The sequence below is a fragment of the Tupaia chinensis genome, unplaced genomic scaffold, assembly GCF_000334495.1.
Source record: "Tupaia chinensis unplaced genomic scaffold, TupChi_1.0 Scaffold000451_2, whole genome shotgun sequence".
NCBI classification, from domain to species: Eukaryota; Metazoa; Chordata; class Mammalia; order Scandentia; family Tupaiidae; genus Tupaia; species Tupaia belangeri.
Window position 1 is genome coordinate 3306951 of NW_006159958.1, and position 22803 is coordinate 3329753.

The 22803-nt window shown below is 40.6% G+C and overlaps 1 pseudogene; it reads right to left on the reverse strand.

The window, feature by feature from the left end:
* LOC102491890 (eukaryotic translation initiation factor 3 subunit F pseudogene) overlaps nt 1-14080 on the reverse strand; it is a 40789-nt pseudogene extending 26709 nt beyond the window's left edge.
* Nucleotides 14081-22803: the final 8723 nt, after the last annotated feature.

A 22803-nucleotide genomic window follows, 5' to 3' on the forward strand; every position in this document is an offset into this window, starting at 1 on the left:
AAATACCAGATATAGTGTGTGTGAAAGAGGAGGGTCTGAGGAAGGACATTTGGGGGAGGAACAGGGAGGCAAAGCATTAATGGCACAAAAAGGTGTGGTATTATCTGTTGAAGATATTTTGTAGTTTTTTTCTTTTTTCTTTGGCTATAGGGCATGTGCGCTCGCCAGCCAGACAGAGAGACAGAGAGGAAGAAAGCGAGAAATCACTCCCCAGGGGGGATGGCCATGCCGCAATTCCTTCTCCTCCATTCTGCTCTTAGGATCTTGGGCACGCACGCACACGTGCCCAGCGTGAGTGTAAGCCACCAGGTCCAGAACATGAACTGCGGTCGACTACATGGGAGTCCAGTGACATAGCCATTATGCCAACTGCTGGTCCCGATATTTTGTAGTTTTATCAACAGTACTAGGGAGAAATATTCACCTTTTGAAATATCCATTTTGTAAGACAAATAATAATGTGATTGAATGTACGGTAGAAAATAAAATGAAAAATATATATAAAAATAAAAGGAAAAAATAAATAAATAAACAAAAAGAAAGTTTTTTGGCCCCTTTCTCATTGCTCCTTTGGGAATAACACTGCACATACACTGGTATATTGATGTTGTCCCCACAAGTCTCCGAGCCTTTTTAAATTTTTCTTTATTCCTTTTCACTCTTTGTTCTTTGGTTCAAAAATAATTTTTTTTGATTTGTCTTCAAAATAAAAGGAAAAAATAAATAAATAAACAAAAAGAAAGTTTTTTGGCCCCTTTCTCATTGCTCCTTTGGGAATAACACTGCACATACACTGGTATATTGATGTTGTCCCCACAAGTCTCCGAGCCTTTTTAAATTTTTCTTTATTCCTTTTCACTCTTTGTTCTTTGGTTCAAAAATAATTTTTTTTGATTTGTCTTCAAGTTTACAAATATATATATATATATATACATATACCCTAATTAGTATTCTTTTTAAAAATGAATTCATTGTTATCATACTTTTCTTTAGTTCTTTAAATATGATTTCTCTAGTTATTTGTGCATTTAGAATATTTTATTTGAAGTATGTTTCTGATAAATCCATTATTCAGAAACACACAGCAACAGTTTCTATGGAGTATTCTTTTTTTTTGAGCACGGGTTACACTTTGGCGTTTCTTTTCATGTCTCATAATTTTTGTTGAAAATGAGACATTTAAGATAATATATTGTAGTGGAACCATCAGTTGGTATAATGGCTCTGTCGCTGGACTCCCATGTAGTTGACTGCGGTTCGAGTCCCAGACCTGGTGGCTTAAATTCATGCTGGGATTGTGTGCATGAATGCCCAAGATCCCAAGAGGAAAATGGAGGAAAAGGGATTGTGGTATGGCCATCTCCCCTGGGGAGTGATTTTTCACTTTCTGTCTCTCATCTCTCGTCTCTCTCTGCGGGGGACTCATGTGCACAAAAAAAAAAACCCCCAAAAAAAAAAAAAAAAAAAAAAAAAAAGAAAAGAAAAGGTAATATAGTCTAGTAACTTTGAATCTGATTTTTGTTTTACCCTATTATTGATAGTCTGTTTGCTCATTTGTTTAGGAACTTGCTTCTCTAAACTGTGAAACTGTCTTCTCCACAGAGTGTGGCTGCTGATTTCCCTGTTCAACTTTTTATTCTTGTTTTTATTTTTAAATCTAACCTCCTAGGGGGTCATCCCTGTATCTGAATAGCTTAAAATATCTATCAGTGTGTTTTCAAGCCTGCTTTGGCTTTCACCTTCTTCTCGTCATTTTTATGACTTTTAAAGAGCTGCACTCAAACTCAGGGTTGGCCAGGAGTATGTGAATAGCTTGAGCCTTCTCCATTCTTTGCTTCATGCATGCGGCTTCAGCCAGTATTATCATTGCCCTGGTCCCAACCACAACTCAGGACACCAGAGCAATTGACCATGCCTTTATCCCCATGTCTGAGATCATCATAACCATCAGGTGAGCATCACTCACTTTTCCAAACTGAATGAACCACCACCATGGAAGTGTAGTTGCTGGTCTTCATGGCCTGCTCCATCCTAGAACATCCCTTTGCTAGCTGATTGTGGGCAGTTAGAATTAGCTCTAAGCACAAAGGCCACAGTCTTCCAGTCTCATTATCTGAATTTCAGCAGGTTTTCATGCATGAAACTTCTCAAATTGTTGTATGCTTTGGTCAATTTTTAGAATACCTAAAGAATTTTTTTGTCAGTTTAATCTAGCTTTCGGGTCAAGGAATTTGCTAATCTCTTCACACAGTCCTAGAGAGACATCTCATCCACCCTTCTCCACCACATATTACTTTTTATTATTCTTCATGTTAAAAATTAAATTTCTGCTGTTTCACCTGAAATTGTTTCCTTTCTCTTTGAAGAAAATCTATTTGTATTTCCTTTGGTGTATGCTTACTGTTGACAATTTAAAAACTGTATCTAAGTGATTCTTTATTTTTACTCTTGAAGGATATGTTTTCTGAATTTTAGAATTCTTTGTTTGCTTAGTTATTTTCTTTGGCATCTTGGTGTTATCATTCTATTGTCTTCTGTTTTCTATTTTTCTTGTTGAAAAGTTAACTGTCACTAATTCTGCTTCTTTGAATTTCATCTTTTTCACTCTTGTTTGTTTTTTAATTTACATTTAATCACTGTACATCTTTGCAGTGTACAACATGGTTTTCCCAGCATAAATACAGTACATATTAGTTAAGTCAGAGATATTATCATATACCTAATCATCAACAGAAAACTTTTCACTTTTGTGTCTATTGAATGTTTTGCTTTTCCCCTGATTGCCTTCTCCTCATCCCCTATTACCCACACTCTTCTATACTCTCTAGTATGTACAGTTGTCCTCACTTTCAATGTCTGCTTCGGTGTGCAGGTATTTGGTATATAGTAAGGAGGGACATACAGTGTCTGTCTTTCATAGTCTGGCTTGTTTTGCTTAGCATTAAATATTCCATATTCATACACTTTGTATCAAATGTCAGGATCTCATTGCTTTTTGTGACTGAGTAGTATTCCATAGAGTCCATGTGCCACATTTTTTCAATCCACTGATCTGTTCTTAGATGTTTGGGTTGATTCTGTGTCCTAGCAACTGTGAATAATGTTGCTATAAACATAGATGTGCAAGCGTTTTTTTTTTTTTTTTTTTCTGACTGAGTGTATTCCTATCCCTTGGGTAGATACCCTAAGAGTGGAGACTGGGTTATATGGTAGTTCTATTTGTAGGTTTCTGAGAGACCTCCACATTGTTCTCCACAGTGACTGTACTAATTTACATTCCTAATGACAATGTAGAAGGGTTCTCTTTTCGTCAAAGCCTCACCAACACTTATCATTCTTTATTTTTTTTTAATCTTAGCCATTCTGACTGAGGTTAAGTAATATCTCATTGTGGTTTTGATTTGCATTTCCCTTATACTAAAAGATACTGAGAATTTTTTTTTCATACGCTTTTGGCTATTTATATGTCTTTCTTGGAGAACTGTCTGTTCAGCTCATTTGCCTATCTTGATTGGGTTGGTTACTTTTTCAGGTACGCCGCCTGAGTTCCCTGTATATACTGGCTATCAGTCCCTTATCTGAGGCATAGTATGCAAATATATCCTCCTATTCTGATGATTGTTGTCTCACTCTAATTGTCTCTTTTCCTGTGCAGAAGCTTTTTAGACTGATGTAGTCCCACTTGTCTATTTTTGGGATTATTGCCTTTACAACTTTCTCTGTGGTTTTCTCCAATTTTACTTTCAAATATTTATGTGAATTTTTTTTTTAATTCTGCTTGGAGTTTATTGGACATTTTGAATCTATGGATTGATTTTTCTCATCACTTTTGACAAATTCTCATTTTATTTTCATACATTGCCTTCTTTTCTTATATTTCCTACTGGATTCCAATAAAATGTATGTTGAACCATAATGATTTTTCCCAGCATGATGATATAGCATATTAGTCTACTCCAAGGCATTACCATAAACATTATCATCAAGTTATCTTTTTACTGTGTCCTGTGTGTATTTTATTCTCTCATTTGTTTTCCTCTTGTAATTTTATCTCCCTATGCATCATTTTGAATATTTACTTTTACCTATATTTACCTTTTATCTTCTAACCCAATTCTTTTCAGCCATGCCTGATCTACCCATTATGTTCTTAATTTCAGTTATTTTGTGACTATAGAATTTATTTCTATTTGTTCTGAATCTGCCATTTAAAAAAATAATTTTCATATCCCTGCTGAATTTATCAGTCTATTAATTTCTGAACCTAGAACAAACATAGCTATTTAAAAACCTATTTCTGTTAACCCCAATACCCAGAACTTCTGTCTATTTCTATGATCTTTTGTTTTTACTGGTTTCATTAATGTTATCTCTTCATTTGCTTGGTATTTGGGCTTTGTGATAGACATTTTTTTTTTTGAAAGATTTTTGCTATAGGGCGCGTGCGCTTGCCAGAAAGACAGAGAGAGACAGAGAGACAGAAAGTGAGAAATCACCCCCCAGAGGTGATGGTCACGCCGCAATCCCTTCTCCTCCATTCTCCTCTCGGGATCTTGGGCACGCACACACACATGCCTGGCGTGAGTTTTAAGTCACCGGGTCCGGGATGCGAACCGCGGTCGACTACGTGGGAGTCCAGCGACATAGCCATTACACTAACTGCTGGTCCCGTGATAGACATTTTATGTGTAAAATTATTTGTAGAAATAACTTGAGGCCTAGGATGACGTCTTCTGTCAGAGGGTATTTATTTCTACTAGTCTCCTAGTAGGCTGTAGAGTGTGACATCACCGTAATGCAATTGCACAGGTGGAGATTTTCTGGGAATCCAGATGAATGAAATCTACTTATTTTTTCCTGTTTACACTTGCTCCTAGGGTTCCAACTTCAGGTTTACATTCTAAATAGTAAATTATCATTTTATTTTCTTATATGGGCTTTTTAAGTGTCCTTTCCTTTGGTAGAGTCTGACTTTTGTTCCTTACTCCTCTGGGGCTAATAAAAGTGCTGGTTATCTTATTTATTATTTTTTTTTTTTGAGAGGTTTTTACTGTAGGATGCATGCGATCACCAGAAAGACAGAGAGAGACAGAGAGACAGAAAACAAGAAATCACACCCCACCCCCCCAGGGGAGATGGCCACGCCGCAATCCCTTCTCCTCCATTCTCCTCTTGGCATCTTGGGCATGCACACACACACACACCTGGCGTGAGTTTAAGCCGCTAGGTCCGGGACTCGAACCACAGTCGACTACGTGGGAGTCCATCACCATAGCCATTACGCTAACTGCTGGTCCCAAAGTGCTGCTTATCTTTTAGCTGCCTTCTTTTGAGTTGGATTTCCATCTTGACTTCCCAACCCTTAAAACAAAACAAAACAAAATAAAACAACAAAAAAATTAAGGGCCAGTAGATGGCGTAGCAGTTATGTCCTGGACTTTCACAGGGCTGACCATAGTTGGAGTCCCAGACCCAGTGGCTTGAAAATCACACTGCCCCATGTGCATATATGCCCAAGATCCCAGGAGGAGAATGGAAGAGAAGAAATTGTGGTATGGCCATCTCCCCTGGGGTGTGATTTCTCACTTTCCCTCTCACTGTCTCTGTCTCTCTCTCTCTCCCTGATGAGTGCCAGCATCCTAAGGCAAAGACCTCAAAAAAAAAAAAAAAAAAGAAAAGAAAAGAAATTATATTTTTAAAAATACTAAATTAACCATATGATAAAAGCAGTAGGTTCAGCCATATACTCTGCATTAGGATAGTCCCACCTCAGCCAGGTGAACAAAGATGAGGAACTCTCTAAGCTGTGCTTCTACACTCTCCAAAGACTTTTAAGATAATAATACCTTCCCTGGTAACTCGTCTCATTGAGTTCTACAGTCTATCTGATGAGCCCAGTGAAAAGGAGCATGGACCTTGGTTCAAGTCCCAGGTACAACTTGGACTTGCTGTGTGATCTCAGAAGGTTACTTAAGGGTTTTGAACCTCATTTGTAAAGGGAACCCATAATAACACTGACCTCACAGGCTCGCTGTGAGAATTAAGTGAGATAACCCATGCAAAACAGGGCAAAGCTTGGAGCATAGGAAACAGTAAAGAAAAGCTATTCTTACTCATTTCATTAATCTCTTTCACTTTGGGAGCCATTGGCATCTACTCAATTTCAAAGTACACTGAAGTCTTTGGGGTTCTGGTGGGCTTTCTCCTCTAGGTACTTCCTTTTGAGGAACTGACTTTTTTGTGTGTTTTCCCCGAATATCATATAAAATAATACAAATAGATACTGTCTAAATTATACATTTTCTTTGGGCAGTCTCATTTTTCCAGAGAAGGATAGTTCAATTCCATGCTTGGTAGTTGTCTGCTGGTGTCAGTGTGAGACATAGTAGGGGGACAAGAGTCTTCCCATTACTTATGCTGAAATTTAATTTAGCCACTTTTTTCAATGTCCTGTCTTCTGTCTCTGCCATCAGAGATACCAGAGACCCCCTCTGTCACCATTTCTGAGAAGAAAATCTCTCATCTACTACCTAAGAGGCAAGGGTGATGCTCAGGATTGGTGGGCACCCAGGTGCTGGAATGTCTTGCCGGGATTGAAAAAAATGACTATTCCAGTGTGGAGACCTTCAACTTCTCTCCATTATCCACTCTCACCTGTGCTGAATAGGGGATTTCAAGTCCTGAAGCTTCTGGAGTCTATGGGGGAGATGATTGTCTTTGGTGTCTTTCTCTACCATTTCTCTGTCCTATGAAGCTCACTTATACTCCCTTTTTATCTCTTCCAAAGCTGTGTTGATGTCCCTAGCATATTCTCTCTGTTGGAGATTAGAGACAGGTCCTGCTGCTCTTTAGGCTTCTTTTCTCCATGGTGAGCCAGCTTAATTATTTTAGTCACACATCAACCTGACCACAATCATTGGACTAGCATGGTTTGTTTCCAGATAGGACTTGAGCTAAGTACAGGATTTGGAAGAAAATCTGAATAGTACAGGGAGAATGTCACTTCCCCTCTTCTGGGCATTAGACCTCTGTTAATGCAATTCACATTTGCAATTTGCTTTCTGCACGGACACTTCCCATTTACCAGTCTTTGGGAGACAATGTGGCACAGAAGCAATATTGGTATGGAGGACCAAAGGATAGAGAGTGGAGAATTACAAGGAGTGTGAGGAAAAGGTTTAACCCCCTAGAATTGGAGATTTACAGTGTAGGGAGGGAGAGTGCTATCATGGTAGGTGGGAAGAAAGGCCTGGGTGCTACTAGAGGACATGTGAAGGGGGATCTGGGCATTGATGTAGGTGTGAGAGGCAGGGGACTAGATTCCTTTAAGGGCCTATGAGATCCTATGTCCTGGCAGAGAGAATTCTGAGTGATTTGGCTAGAAGGTCTCAGGCTGCCCCTTAGAACCACAGGTGCCATTTGTCTAGCCTTAGAATTTAAGACATAGCTGTGGAAACAGGCCCAGTGCAGGAAAGGAGATTTCTGAGTAGAAAGCATGGAACAAAAATCCTGGCTATTCGACCCCTGTTACCTCAGCCCTTCTCACTGCCTAAGCTCAGTCCCAGTCATAATGGCCTCTGTGTGATCTTTGCACACAGTGGGCTTATTCCAGCTGCAGGGACTTTGTACTGGCTCTTCTCTCACCTGGATATTCTCCTTACTTCTTTCTTTCTTTCTTTTCTTTTCTTTTCTTTCTTTTTTGTTTTTTAGAAGTTTTTGCTATAGGGCACGTGTGCTCGCCAAAAACACAGAGAGACAGAGAGATAGAAAGCGAGAAATCACCCTCCAGGGGGGATGGCCACGCCACAATTCCTTCTCCTCCATTCTCCTCTCGAGATCTTGGGCATGCATGCACACATGCCCTGTGTGAGTTTAAGCCACCAGGTCCGGAACTCAAACCGCGGTCGCCTACATGGGAGTCCAGTGACATAGCCATTACGCTAACTGCTGGTCCCTCCCTAGTTCTTCACAGGTCTCACTTCAAACATCACCTGCTCAGGGATGCTTTTCAACCACTTGGTCTAAAGTAGGTCTCCCCAATTTTCCATCACATCAACCTCCGTTTTCTTCTTTTTTATTTCTCTATCCCCACCTGCAGTTACATAAATTGTTTAAGTATTAGTTTCTGGTTTGCCTCTTCCACTTAAAATTCCCCAAGCTCATGGCTATGCAGAGATAATAGCACACTCATGAATGTAGCCGAAATGGTTAAATGAGTGATGAGTGAGTGAACAGATGAATGGGTGGGTGCTTATGGTCTCAGAGCACACAATGTAAAACTTGTCAATGTGGGCATGAAGACATGGACAGGGTGTCTGAGCCTCTACCGTGCAGAGAACTAGGGTATGTATATGTACGTGAACATGGGCTTTATCTATTCACCCAGCAAAGCTGTACTGAGGGCTTATCGTGTGACAGGAGTAAACAAACTGACTAAATTTTCGGCTGTTGTAAACAGGATAACTAACTCCATTATATAGTATCTTTTAATATCCTATATAATAAAGTAGCTTCTTCCTGTTAGAAATAAAACAGGGAGGGAAGAAAGTACTAGGAGGCCAGCTGCAATTTAAAACAATATCCTTATCGCTCTTAGATTATGACACACAAATATAATTTTATGTAACACAGGTACCTCGTATTCATTCTATCTAGTATGATAGAAAATACATTTCATGTTATATATATTATATCTTATAACCTTATATAGTGTACATAATATGATGTTATAGGATAGCAGGTAGGTAATCACAACATATAATTATAAGATATCGTAAATGATACGTGACGATCGTATATGTGGTCTCTTGTACAGATTCATATGCAGTTCCAACATCCTGCCTGCAGGCTCAGGGCCAACTTCTGTGGTAACGCAGGTAGTGCCTTTGGGCTCCCCCAGACACAGACAACATGTAGCACCAGTTCAGATCCTGTGGTCATCCTTGCATGCCTCAGACTCAGCTTCTAACCTGCACCGAGGAGGCAAAAATACCTACCTGGAGGGTTGTGGGGATGATTACATGAAAAGGGACGAGGAAATAAGACTTCGTAAGCACCTCCTGGGGGACATTTTAATTTCACATGCAGCAGAATGAGGCTTAGTTATCAAATCACATTGCAAGAGCCAACATTTCTTTTGTTATTATTATTATGGACATTAGGAAGTATTCTGAGTTAGAGAGCAGGGCATCATCATCACACAATAATAAACCCTCTCAAATGTCTCCCTCAGCATCAACCATTAAGAAATTCTGTTATTCTTGGGTCAGGCCATGGGATAGTGGTAACATGATGTTTTGTGAGGCTGATCCACATGGGAGGATTTCCACTTCAAGTCTGAAGACCTTCCTGAGTGTGCCGGGCAAAGGTTTGTTCATGATCCGATACACCATCTCATAACCCATTCCATTTGTTTACATTCATTCTGTGTTTGCTACTCCTTGTTCCTGAGCTCTCCCTACCCCAACTGCTCTTTTCTGTGCAGCCTGTGGTATCCACCACTGCTCTCTCCACTTTGGTGCCCCCGAGTGTTTCAGTTTCTATGACAGGGTATGAATATTTGGTGTGTGTTAAGTGGGGGCATACTTTTTATTTTACATCTTGGCTTATTTCACTTAACATTGTATCTTCTAGCTTCATCCACTTTGTATTGAATGACAGGATATCATTGTTCTTTATGGCCCAGTGGTATTCTGTTGTGTGTATGTGCTACATTTTCTTCATCCAGGCAACAGCTGTGGGGACTTAGGTTCATTCCCTATCTAGGCTATTATGAATAATGCTGCAATAATAATGGATGTGCAAATAGGTCTCCAAAAGAGTGATTTCCTGGGACCAGCAGTTAGCGTAATGGCTATGTTGCTGAACTCCCATGGGGTCAACCGCGGTTCAAGTCCCAGACCCGGTGGCTTAAACTCATGCCAGGCGCGTGTGTACACGTGCCCAAGATCCCAAGAAGAGAATGGAGGAGAAGGGATTGCAGCATGGCCATCACCACTGGTGGGTGATTTCTCGTTTTGTATCTCTCTATCACTCTGTCTTTCTGGTGAGCGCTTGTGCCCTATAGCAAAAACCTCTCAAAAAAAAAAAAAAAAAAGTGATTTCCTGATCACTAGGATTAGTAGTTAATATGGTAGTTCTATTTTTATAATTGTGGAGATGTGTGCATCTGCCAGAAAGAAACAAAGAGACCAAGAGAGAGGAAGAAAAAGGGGGAGAAAGCACCAACTACTGGGGGTCACACTGCAATCCCATCTCCTCCAGTTCTCTATCCTGTCAGGATTTTGAGTTTGCATGAACATGTACCCACCATTCTTTTCTAGCTGCCAGGGCCAGGCTTCAAACCACAGTCAGTCATGTGATATCTGGCTCCCTTAACCACTAGGCTATGGGCTCAGTCCTATTTTTAGATTTTTAGAGAATTTCCGTATTGCTTTCTACAGGGGCTGTGCTAATTTACATTTTCACCAGCTGTGAACTAGGGTTTTTCTTTACAACTTCACCAGCACTTATTTTATTTATTTATTTTTTTCAATCATAGCCATTTTGACTGGGGTTAGATAATATTTCGTTTTGGTTTTGATTTGCATTTATATAATAAAAGATGTGGTATAATTTTCATATACATTTTAGTCATTTGAGAATTATCTGTTCAGAATAATTGCTCATTTTTTAAAAAAGAATTATTTAATATTAGTTATTATTATTTTTTAATTTGCTATAAGGCACATGTACTCAGGGGAACGAGAGACAGAGAGACACAGAGAGAGCAAGCAAGGTGCCAGGTCTGGGACTTCAACTATCTTGGCCATGTGGGAATCCAGTGCTTTAACCACCATGCTGCCTGCTGGCCCCTATAATTGCTCATTCTGAATTTGGGTTACTAGTTTTTCTGCAGATGAATTGTTTGAATTCCCTATATGTTCTGTTTATCAATTCCTTATCAGAAATGTAGTTTGCATATATTTTCTCCCATTCTGTGGACTGTCTTCTTTATTTATTTATTGTTTCCCTTCTTGTGCAAAAGTTTTTATTTATTTATTAATTAGTTTAATATAATCCTGCTTGTCTATTTTTGGTGTTATTGTCTATGCTTTAGAGATCTTGTCTAAGAAGTCTTTACTTATTTCCATGTTTTGAAGTGTTTCCCACAAGTAGCTTTATAGTTTCAGGCTTTACATTTCTTATTTATTTATTTGCTAGAGGGTGCATATGCTTGCCAGAGAGAGACACAGAGAGAAAAAGTTCATCCCATTGGTGATGGTCATACTGAAATCCTGTCTTCTCCATTTCATTCTTCAGGATTTTGGCATACACACACACACACACACACACACACACTTACACGTGTGGCATTTCTTTTAAAATTATTTTATTTAACTTCATTTTATTTATTTAAATTTTTACTAGTGTAGGACAGAGTGAGAAAGAGAGAGAGGGAAAGCGAGAAAGCAAGCCACCAGGTCTGGGGCTTGAACAAGGTCAGCCTTGTGGGAATCCAGCACTCTTAACCATCACACCACGTGACAGCCCCTGTGTGGCATTTAAAAATATATGTTTTATTTACATTTAATCACTATATGTCTTTATAGTGTATAACATTGTAAAATTTGGAAGTGGAGCCATTGGGACCTGGGCTTTTCTTTGCTGGGAAACTATTACTGATTCAATCTCATTGCTTGTTATTGGTCTATTTGGGCTTTCTATTTCTTCCTGATTTAATCCTGGTAAATTATATGTGCTCAGAAATTTGTCCATCTCCTCTATGTTTTCTTGTTTGTTGTTGTATAATCAGTCATAGTATTCTCTAATGCTCTTTTGTATGTCTGTTATGTCTGTTGTAGTATTAGTGTTTCATTGCTGATTTGATTTATCTAGCTCCTTTCTTCTTCATTAATCTAGCTAATGGTGTGTCAATTTTGTTGCTCTACTCAAAAAATCAGCTTTTGGTTTCATTTATTTTCTGTATAGTTCTTTCATTCTCTATTTCATTTATTTCTGCTCGAGTCTTTGTTACTTCTTTTCTCCTGGTAAATACCAAAAGTTTGTTGTTTTTCCAGTTCCTTGAGATATGTTGTTAGGTTGTCTCTTTTGCCACTTTTCTGGTTTCTTTTCTTTTTCTCTTTTTCTTTTTTGGGCACTAATTGCTGTGAACTTCCCTCTTTTGACTGCTTTTGCTAGGCCCCATAGGTTATGAAAAGTCATGTGCTTATTATCGTTGGTTTTGATGAATCTTTTGGTTTCAGTTTTAATTTCTCCAGTGGTTGAAAATCATTCAGGAGTAGTTTTTCTTTTCTTTCTTTTTTTTTTTTTTTAATAGAGTTTTAATCGAGCAAATCTTTTTTTCCTTTTCTTTTTTTTTGCATGCACAAGTTAGAGGAGGCTTTATTAAATCAACACCATTTTTTTTACTACAAACATGACTGTCATGTGGAAGAGTTTGAAGTTTGTGTATAAGTTTACTTACAAACATAATATATAAAAGAGTGAGGAGTAGGTTGTTAAGTTTCCACATGAGTATTTTTGAGACTTCTTTCTGCAGTTAATTTCAAATTGTATTTCATTGTGGTTATAGAAGATGTTGGTAATAATTTCTATGTCTATGAATTTGTAAAGGCTTGTTTTATGTCCTACCATGTGGTTAGTCTTTGAAAATGTTTCAGGCAGGGGTGAGAAAATATGTATTTTGTGGCTGTTGGGTTGAAAGTTCTATAGGTGTCTATCAAGTCTACTTGATTGATTCATTTTATCATTTAGATCCTATATCTCTTTGCTTATTTATTTATTTTTGTCTAAATGATCTGTTCAGAGGATATAATCCTTGAGATCTCCAATGATTATGGTGTTGCAGTCTATCTCTCCATTTAGATCAAGCAGTGTTTCTTTTACATATTTGGGTGCTCCAGTGTTGGATGCATAGATGTTTACATGCTGTATCTTTTCATGTTATATACCGTCCTTCTTTGTCTCTTCTTACAGTTTTTATCTTAAAGTCTATTTTGTCTGTATCAGTATCATGACTCCAGCCTTTTTTTGATTTCTATTTGCATGATATATATTTTTCTAGTCTTTTACTTTCAGTCTATATATGACCTTGTCTGTGAGGTTTTTCTTTTTTTTTAATGGTACCAATTTTAAATAGTTTTATTTAAGGCATTGCATTTTCCACTTAAGATACAGTGCTTATAAAGTGCAATGCTATTTTTCCCTGTGCATACGTTCCATAGTCAAGTACTGAGAATGCCTGGTAATTCACTATAGCTGCTGAACTTTAAGACTGCCAGAGTTCACTACAAATTGGGGTCCTTTAACATGTTACTGCGTGGAGCAATGCTATGTAATCTACTCTCAGGGCTGGCTTAATCAACCTCTTCAATGGTGGGTTCTGAAGAAGTGCTGCCAGGTGGAGGAGCACCCCCTCCCGGAAAGTCCCCAGGCATGCACCCAGCATCCCCTCCGGCTTGCCCCCTGAACTCTGGTACAGCTTAGTGATGATGGGTTACAGACTTTCTCCAGCTCCTTCTGCTGATGCTCAAACTCTTCTTTCTCTGCAGTCTGGTTCTTGTCAAGCCAGTTGATGATTTTGTTACATTTGTTGAGAACCTTCTGCTTGTCCTAGTCATTAATCTTGCCTTGGAGTTTCTTGTCCTCCACTGTGGCTTTCATGTTGAACGTGGAAGACTCCAGGGAGTTCTTGGAAGACACCTTGTCCCTCTGCTTCTTGTCCTCAGCCTGTACTTCTCAGTGTCCTGGACCATGTGCTCGATGTCCTCCTTGCTCAGACGACCCTTATCGTTGGTGATGGTGATCTTGTTCTCTTTCCCAGTGCTCTTATCCACAGCAGAGACATTCAGGATGCCATTGGCATCAATATAGAAAGTGACTTCAATCTGAAGAACACCAGGGGTGCAGGAGGTATGCCTGTGAGTTCAAACTTGCCCAGCAGGTTGTTATCCTTGGTCATGGCACGCTCACCTTCTTAAACCTGGATGAGCCCCCCTGGCTGGTTGTCAGAGTAGGTGATTAAGGTCTGCGTCTGCTTGGTGGGAATGGTGGTGTTCTGCTTGATGAGGACAGTCATGACTCCATCAGCAGTTTCAATGTAGAGGGACAGAGGCGTGACATCCAAGAGCAGCAGGTCCTGGACCTTTTCAGACTTGTCTCCTGGTAAGATGGCTGCCTAGACAGCTGCACTGTAAGCAACAGCTTTATCCAGGTTAATGCTCTTATTCAGTTCCTTCCCATTGAAGAAGTCTTGTAGCAGCTTCCGAATCTTAGGGATACCAGTAGAGCCACCCACCAGGAGTGAGGTGTTTCTTCAAAGCAGCACACAGAGAAGCCCCCCACTCCATTCAACCAGTCTCTATCTTTTTTTAGGGAATTTAATCAGCTGAATTAACATTCAACCAGCACTTTTATTGATATTTGTGGACTTATCCCTGTTGTTTTGTAAGTAATTTTCTTCATTATTTTGTGTTTTATTTCTGTTTATCTCTGATTAGTTTTTCTGATATGTGCTCTTTTCAATACTTCTTGAAGAGCCAGTCTAGTCTTGATAAACTTTTCAGGTTTTGTTTATCTGAGAATGATTTTATCTTTTCTTTCCATGAAGGAAAGTCTTTCTAGGTATAGTATACTTAGTTGAAATTGTCTTTCTTCTTTTGTATTTTGATTATGTATTCTATTTCTTCCTTGCTTACATTCTGTCAGTTGAGAGGTCTGATGTTAGCCTAATAGGATAACCTTTGTAAGTAACGAGACATTTCTTTTTTGCCATTTTTAGAATCTAGTCTTTGTCTTTGATTTTGACCAATCTGACTATATTGTGTTGGGGTGGGGAAAGATCTTTTTATGTTGATTCTATTTGGCAACCTTTGTATTTCTTATGTCTGGAGGTCTGAATGTTTCTCTAGGTTTGGAAATTTTTCCTTAAGTATTCAAAATCTATGGGATAGATTTCTATGCCCTTTTCAGATTCTTCATCTTCTGGAATACCAGTTATTCAGATATTTGGCATTTAATGGTATCTAGTATTTTCCATATTTTGTCCTTTTTTGTGTGTTATTATTTTTTCACCCTTTTTGGTAGTTTTGCCTAAGTCAGAGGTTTTGTCTTCTAGATGGGAGATCCCATGGCCTACTCTGCTACTTACACTGTTGGGAGATATTGATTTCTTGTATTACAGTCGTCACCTCTAGAAATTCTGTTTGACTTTGTTTTATGGTATCTATTTCCTTATGGAATTCATGGAATGATTTTCTCATCTCCTGGAATTGGTGGCTTGTTTTCTCGTATGTCTCGTTAAGTTTATTTATAATAAATACTCCGAATCCTTTTCCTGACCGAATTCTTTTCCTGACAGTTCGATGCCTTCCTCTGTTTTTTTTTTCATAGTTAGAGAAAACTAATTGTGTTCCCTTGTGGGGGAAGTAGTTCCTGGTTTTCTTGTAGTTGGGACTTTTCTGTGATTTTTAGTCATTCGGTGACGTATTCACTTTTTTCAAATTGTTGGAGTAGATTTCAGCAGCCGTGTGCTTGTGTGCTTCCCTTTGCAATGAAATTAGCTCTGTGTCAATTCACCTCTTCTATGGTGGGCTGCAATGTGGTATCCACAGCAGGAGTCTTGAGTTCATATTTACAAAGAGGAGTTTCTCTCCGTGTACTGGTGGGTTCAGTGAGGGAAGAGAATTACTCTAGAGCCTCACAGTGTTCAGATGTTTGTCTCATATATGCCCACACCTCTCTAGTCCCTGTATGGGTGGGAACTTCTAACTCTGGAACTACAGGGTCAGGATTGGGTACGTTGGGGCTGAATTGGCCCTGCATCCTACACCCTAGACTAGGAAGAGGGTTTCAGGTGGAGAATGGTTGTTAAAATGCCTGCTTTCCCTTTGCTCCTTGTAAGTCTGAAACTGCAGGATCAGGAATGGGGGTAATGGAGCTGAATTAACCCTGCCTCCCATGTCCTAGACTGAGCAGGAGATTTTAGGTGGAGAATGTCTGCTAAAAAGAACTGCTTTTGCTCTCCATGCCTGGCATGTTTTGAAAGCCACTGAGTGTGGGGCTCAAAATGCACAGTCAGCCATGTGGAATCCAGTTGCCTTAACTGGTACACCGCCAGCTAGCCCCAAACTTTACATTTAAATTTTAATACATTTTGAATTGGTTTTTTAAAATGGTGAGAAATGGGAGTCCAGTTCTCAGCACCAATTATTGAAAAGGCTGTATTTTTTCCACTGGATTGTCTTGGAGATTTTGTTCTATTCTGTTTCATAGGTCTTTGTGTTTTTGTGCTAGTAGGTACCATGCTGTTTTGACTATTTTGGCTTTATAATATATTTTAAATTATGTAGTGAGATACATCCAACCTTATCTTTTTTGTATTACACACACACACACACACACACACACACACACATATATATATATAAATTTTTGTTTTTGTAAATTTACAATGAGCGTGTGCACTTGCTGGAGAGAGACAGAGAGAGAGAGAGAGGAGGAAAGTGAGAAAGCATCCCCTGGGTGAATGATCATGCTGCAGTCCCTTCTCCTCCATTCTATTCTTGAGATTTTGGGCATGCATGCCTATGCACCTGACATGTTTTCTATGATACCAGGTCTGGGACTCAAACTGTACAGCCAACCATGTGGGATTCAGCCACTTTAACAACTATGACACTGGTTGGACTCTCTTTTATGGGCCCTTTGTGATAAAAGAACAAATTTTAGATAGGGATATTTAAGACAAACCCTAGACTTCAGAGATGACTATTTAAAAAACACTAATCACATGACTAGAGGTTAAGAAGGATGGCAGGGGTGGGGGAGGTAGGGAAATGTTGATTAATGCATATAAAATTATAATTAAGTGAACAAGTGGATAAATTCTAGTGTTCTAGTTCTAGTATACAAAAGGGTAAACGGTTCTTACTGTAAACAATAACTTCCTGTATATATCAAGATAACTGATAGAAAGGACTTTTTTTTATGTGCTAGAGGGTATGTGTACATGCCAGAGACAGAAAGAAAAACATGCTCCCTAATGGGAACTGGTCACACCACAATCCTTTATCTTTCATTCCTCCATCCCATCAGGATCTAGGCATGTATGCACATGTGTTTTCTGAAGCCACTGGAGCCAGGATTTGAACTGCTGTTGGCCATGTGGGATCCAGTTCTCCCTACACAGCACCTAACCACTGCCTTACTGGGCTTACTTTAAGAGAGAGCATTTTGTATGTTCTCAACACAAAATAATGATAAATATTTGAGATGATGAATATACTAATTACCCTAATTTGATCATTACATTCATATACTAAAAATTCACACTGTACCTCATAAATGTACACAATTATTATATATCAATTAAAATAATAATTTAAAAAGTAACTACAAAACTATTATGTCATTAAAAATTGCAATAATTTCTTAATATCTCCTAACTTGGACTATATTCAATTGTCCTGACCATTTCAAGGGTTTTTAAATTTTTTTATGTCTGATTCATTTGAATTAGGATCCACATAAGATCCACACAGTGCTTTTGGTTGATAAATGTCTTGTGTATCTTTTACTCTTTAACAGGTCGTCCTCCTGTTTTTTGTGTCCATGCCATTTATTTCTGGCACGAACAAGATCATTTGTCCTGTAGGCCAATACACACCCTGTAATGAATGGATGAGTTAGTAAATGATTGATAGCTCACGCATATCCTATTAAGGCATCTTTGAAAGAAAAGTGGAGACTACTGAATTCAATCTTAGACCTTGGAGGGTGTGTACAACCTGTAGTATTTGACTTTACTTATTGATTTTATTTTTTTTCCGGAAATGCTTATTTCCTGAAACTTGTAGAAAGAGCTAATCTTGGACAGGAAATGTGGAAAAAGCGGCAGGCCATGAGAGCATCTGCAACTCCCTATCCTGAGCTGGACTTCTTGAAGAGACTGGGCATTATTTATGGAGATATCCGAGTGACAGGGGGAACTTCTGGCCAGGAACTGCCGGTGGTGTCACATCCTTAACCTGGCTGACATCAGAACGCCCTGGGGGAAACATTTCTCCAGGAAAGGATAGTAGGTCAAGAGCCCCCATGGCATCTTTTCAAAGCAATAATAAAGATATCAGAAGGGCAATCTGTCAGACACAGACGATACTGGGCCATTGCTGAGGCTGGGCAGATGGTGTGGAGGAGAAGGATGGGGCTGGAAACCAGATGTTGCATTTCCTGAAAATAGACATGTCAGATCTTCGGAGCTGTCAGATGCCCCCTTATTAGCCCATCAGCCTAACAGAGCCATCGAGCACTGACATCTCACTTAGCTGTGGTACCTGACAGGGGCCCAAGGTCCAGAGCCATCCAGCCTAGGACTCAGGATTGACTGGAGCTTGGAGAGACCAGCAAAGGAGCGCTATAGTGGTCAGAGGAGTCACTCTCTTCTCTTTTGCTGATGAGGAAACAGCCTGAAGAGGGGAGGGCAATGCAAAGGATGGCAGTGATTCAAGGTCTGAGACCTACCTGACCAGATTCCAGCACAAGGAACTGCAGAATATCTGTGCTCATGTTCACTAGGGACCCATGGGGAAGAGTCTAGCACCTGGTTGTTCAAGGATCTCCAAAGCTGTACTTGAACTGTCCTACCCCTCCCCATGTTTGCCATATCCATCCAACACTTATCTTAGGAAAGATCTTTCTTTAAGCACATTCACTTTTCCCCCCTTAAGTAGAAATTTGATAAACTATCTTAAAACAATAACAACCAAAAATTCAGCATCCTACACTACAAAGCCAATGTAATAATGAAATTAACTAAATTACTTTTTTATAAAATTTGCCAGAGGGCACATGCACTCACCAGAGAGACAGAGAAAAAGGGAGAAAGCATACTCCCCCATGGGGTGTGGTCATGCTGAATCTCTTCTTCTCTATTTCTCCACCCTGTTGGGGTTTTACCTCTACATCCCATATGTTCAGCTAATGGTCTGGGATTCAAACGTCACAGTTGACCATGTGAGATCTGGCATCCTTAACCACCAGGCCATGGATGAGCCACAGACTTAAAGATTTCTAAATCTTGGTGAGGAATACTTAGTATACATGTGCATCTCAGGATGCCGAGCCTAAAATCTGTTCTCTTGGTTAACTATGGTGATAGGTGAGCTTTGGTGGGCACTAGACACAGCCAGAACCAACAGAGACTTGGCCTGTGTAATTGCTTCCCTGAGGTGGGAGGAAAAGAGACTATGGGAACAGTCTTCCTATCAGGCACACCGACACTACCTAATGTTAAGGTCTTGTTTAATGTAATCTTTTTAAAAAAATAATTATTTATTTAATTTTATTTACTCATTCATTTATTTTCATTTGACCGGAGAAAGACAGACACACAGAGAGAAGGAAAGTGAGAGAGCAAGCCACCAGGTCCGGGACTCGAACCGTGGTCGGCCACGTGGGAGTGTCCAGTGCCTCAACCACCATGCCACCTGCTGTCCTCTTGTTTAATGTAATCTTATGAACGACTCTAAGATTAGTGAGGAGCCCAGGCCCAAAGAGGGGAGGACTCAAGCTCAGAAGTGTGTCTGTGACGGCTGACAGCAGGGCCTGCCCTGTCTGGGCCTCAGCTTTCTCATGTACCGTAGGAACAACAATTCCCTTTCCTAGCTTGGTTGAGCGCCATTGTTGAGAGAATACAATGTGTTCAACAGATATGTGAACTTCCTGTGCGAGGCACATAGTAGGAACTAACACATGGAACCTCCTTCAACTCTCAAAAGCACCTACCTGGCACCAGCACATAGCAAATGTATCAGCTACCTGGGGTCATTGGTTCACCTTTCTGTTGGTAGGTGTTCTATGGCCATTTAACCCACAAAGAAATTAAGGCATCAAGACATGAAGTCATTTGCTCAAACACTGAGAAAGCTCTGTATGGTAAATCAGCTGGAAGCCCCAGCCTGGGAGTTGTACAATGCCCTTGGCACCCAGGACATAGCGGCCCAGAGAGAATGGTCTCATCTAGGGCCACCCAGCCTTGATGGCATGTCCATGCTGTCTGCTGTCAATCTGAGATCCAGAGAGCTGAATTTCTAGCCCTGGGAGAAGAGTAAAGCCTGTCTCCAAGCCCCTTGGGAAGAATATGTGTAATTATTTCAGGCAGATTGAATGCTCTGACAGAAAAAGAGGGAGGAGGGAACAATTAGCCCTGCTTTGCAGGCCACTGGTATTTCTCTTGCATTGAGCAATGCAGCTCAAGACGCTGTAATTAGGCCTTGGTAATAACAGGCTCTGTATCTCCCGCACCCTGACAGGGAGAAGAATCCATCTTATCAGTAATTGTAGGGTTGGCGGTCTCTGAATGTCTCTTTCCGCTAGCCTGGGCTTTTCCTGGGGGGAGCTGGCAGGGCTTTCTGAACTAACGCTGCTGAGGAGGGAGGGGACAGGGTAGAGCCAGGAGGGAGTCTCCCTCCAAGGTGGGGTGAGGGGCTTCCCTGCTACACTCTCTGATTCCTCCCATTCCAAGCTGGACCACTGTCTGTTTCCCAGTTCTTCCTGTGCTCTTCGCCATCTTCCACAATCCATTCTCCTCACACGGCCAAAGGGCAGGCAGCCAAACCCAATGTCATACCACCTCCCTCCTCTGCTGCACACCCTCCATGGCTCCCACCGTCCTCAGAGGCAGAGACAAGTCCTTCCTCACCTGGCCTCTCTCTCTTTATCCACTTTCCCCTTGTTCGCTCTGCTCCACTGGACTCAGGTCTCCTGAGTGCGTGCCTGCGCTTGCCTACTGCAGGGCCTTTGCACTTGCTGCTCCGCCTCCTGGCATGTTTCTCCAGATGCTTCCTCCTTTACCCCCTTCAGATCCTGACTCAGATGCCCCCTTTCAGGAACTCCAGGGCTTCCAACACTTCCTGTTTGCCTGCTGTACTTTACTTTTCTTTTTCGCTTTCCACCATGTAACACCACATATTTTACTCATTACTCTCTGTTTTCCCCACAAAGGCTGTCAGCTCTAAGAAGTCCGACAGTTTTGTCTGGCTGGCCTACTGCTGGCTATGACAGTGCCTATCACACAGTAGGTGCTCAGTAAATGATGACTTGGCTTGACTCACAGCCTGGGAGTTCTGCCTCATCTGAAATTCTGGTCATCACTGAGGCTCCACGCAGAGGCCTTATCCTGGAGGAAGTCTGCCTGGAATGTCCCGCAGGCCACATGCTTCCCTCCAGGCCTGTTAGGGACACTTGCCTCTGCTCTGCTCAGCAATCATGTGGGCCTGAGTCAGCTGCTGTGTGCTCCCCAGCGGCCCAGCCCACGGGTGAGGGTCCTCCAACTCTCTAGGAACTTTCTATGACTCTGGAGCCCAGTAGGAGTAAGGGAGCTAATGACTAGAGCCATGGGTGAGCAAAGGAGAGACAACGAGAACTGACATGAAGGTCAAGCAGAGCATGCCTTGACCGGGCTCTGTGCTGGGTGTTGCACCTGCACCGGGCACTTCCTATCACAATAACCCAGTTAGACAGGGAGTGACCGTCATCTGCATCCTACCGAAGAGGAAGGTTCTTTTACATGAGGTCCAAACCATTTTGATACCAATTCTTTCTTATTAAAAAAAATTCTGGGGAACCAGCAGTTAGCGTAATGGCTATGTCGCTGGACTCCCACGTAGTCGACCGTGGTTTGCATCCCGGACCCGGTGGCTTAGAACTCATGCCAGGCGCGTGTGCGTGCGTGCCCAAGATCCCGAGAGGAGAATGGAGGAGAAGGGATTGCGGCGTGGCCATCCCCCCTGGGGGGTGATTTCTCGCTTTCTGTCTCTATGTCTCTCCCTGTCTGTCTGGCGAGTGCACGTGCCCTGTAGTGAAAACCTCTCTAAAAAAAAAAAAAAGAAAGAAATAAAATTTCTGTAACCTATTTATTTGTACATTATGTACTAGTTTTCATTTATACGATTAACCATGAAACAATGATTAACATTCATTAATATTATGATAATATTTATACACACAAGCGCATACATATAATGATATTAAAAAAGATGAATAAAGATAAAAAGATATTCTTTTTTTAAACATCTTTCTTTCTTTTTAAATTTATTTTTTCCTTTTATTTAAAACCTTTTTTTTCATTTAATTTTCTTCCATACACACATTATTATTTGTCTTACAAAATGGGTATTTCAACAGGTGAACATTTTTTCCCTAGTACTGTTGATAAAACTACAAAATATCTTCAACAGATAATACCACACCTCTTTGTGCCATTAATGCTTTGCCTCCTTGTCCCTCTCCCAAATGTCCTTCCTCAGACCCAAAAGGCATAGAGAGATAGAGAGACGGAAGAGGGAGAGGAAGAGAGCACCCCCAATGGGATGTGGTCATGCTATAATCCATTTGCCTCCATTTCTCTGTCCTGTCATGACTTGGGGGCACAGATAGACCCATGTCCAACATGTTTCTCAATCTGTTGAGACTGAGACTTGAACCACGGTCAGATAGGTGGGATCTGGTCCCTTAACCACTAAACCATGGGGCCAGCCAACCCAAAAGAGATGTTCCTATGTGTCCCTCCTTCCGACAGTGGATCTTGCACGGCCTCAGTGGCTACACATTCATTCCATTCGGAAGCCCAATATGCCATGAATGGGTGAGGCGATGAGAGCAGGAACAAGTGAATGCTCAAGAGCATATGATCTGGAGCCAAATTGCCTTCTTGCCTTCTTTACTTAATAGCTGTCCTGGGCAAACTGCTTAACCTTTTTTTTTTTTTTTTGGAGAGGTTTTTGCTATAGGGCGCGTGCACTC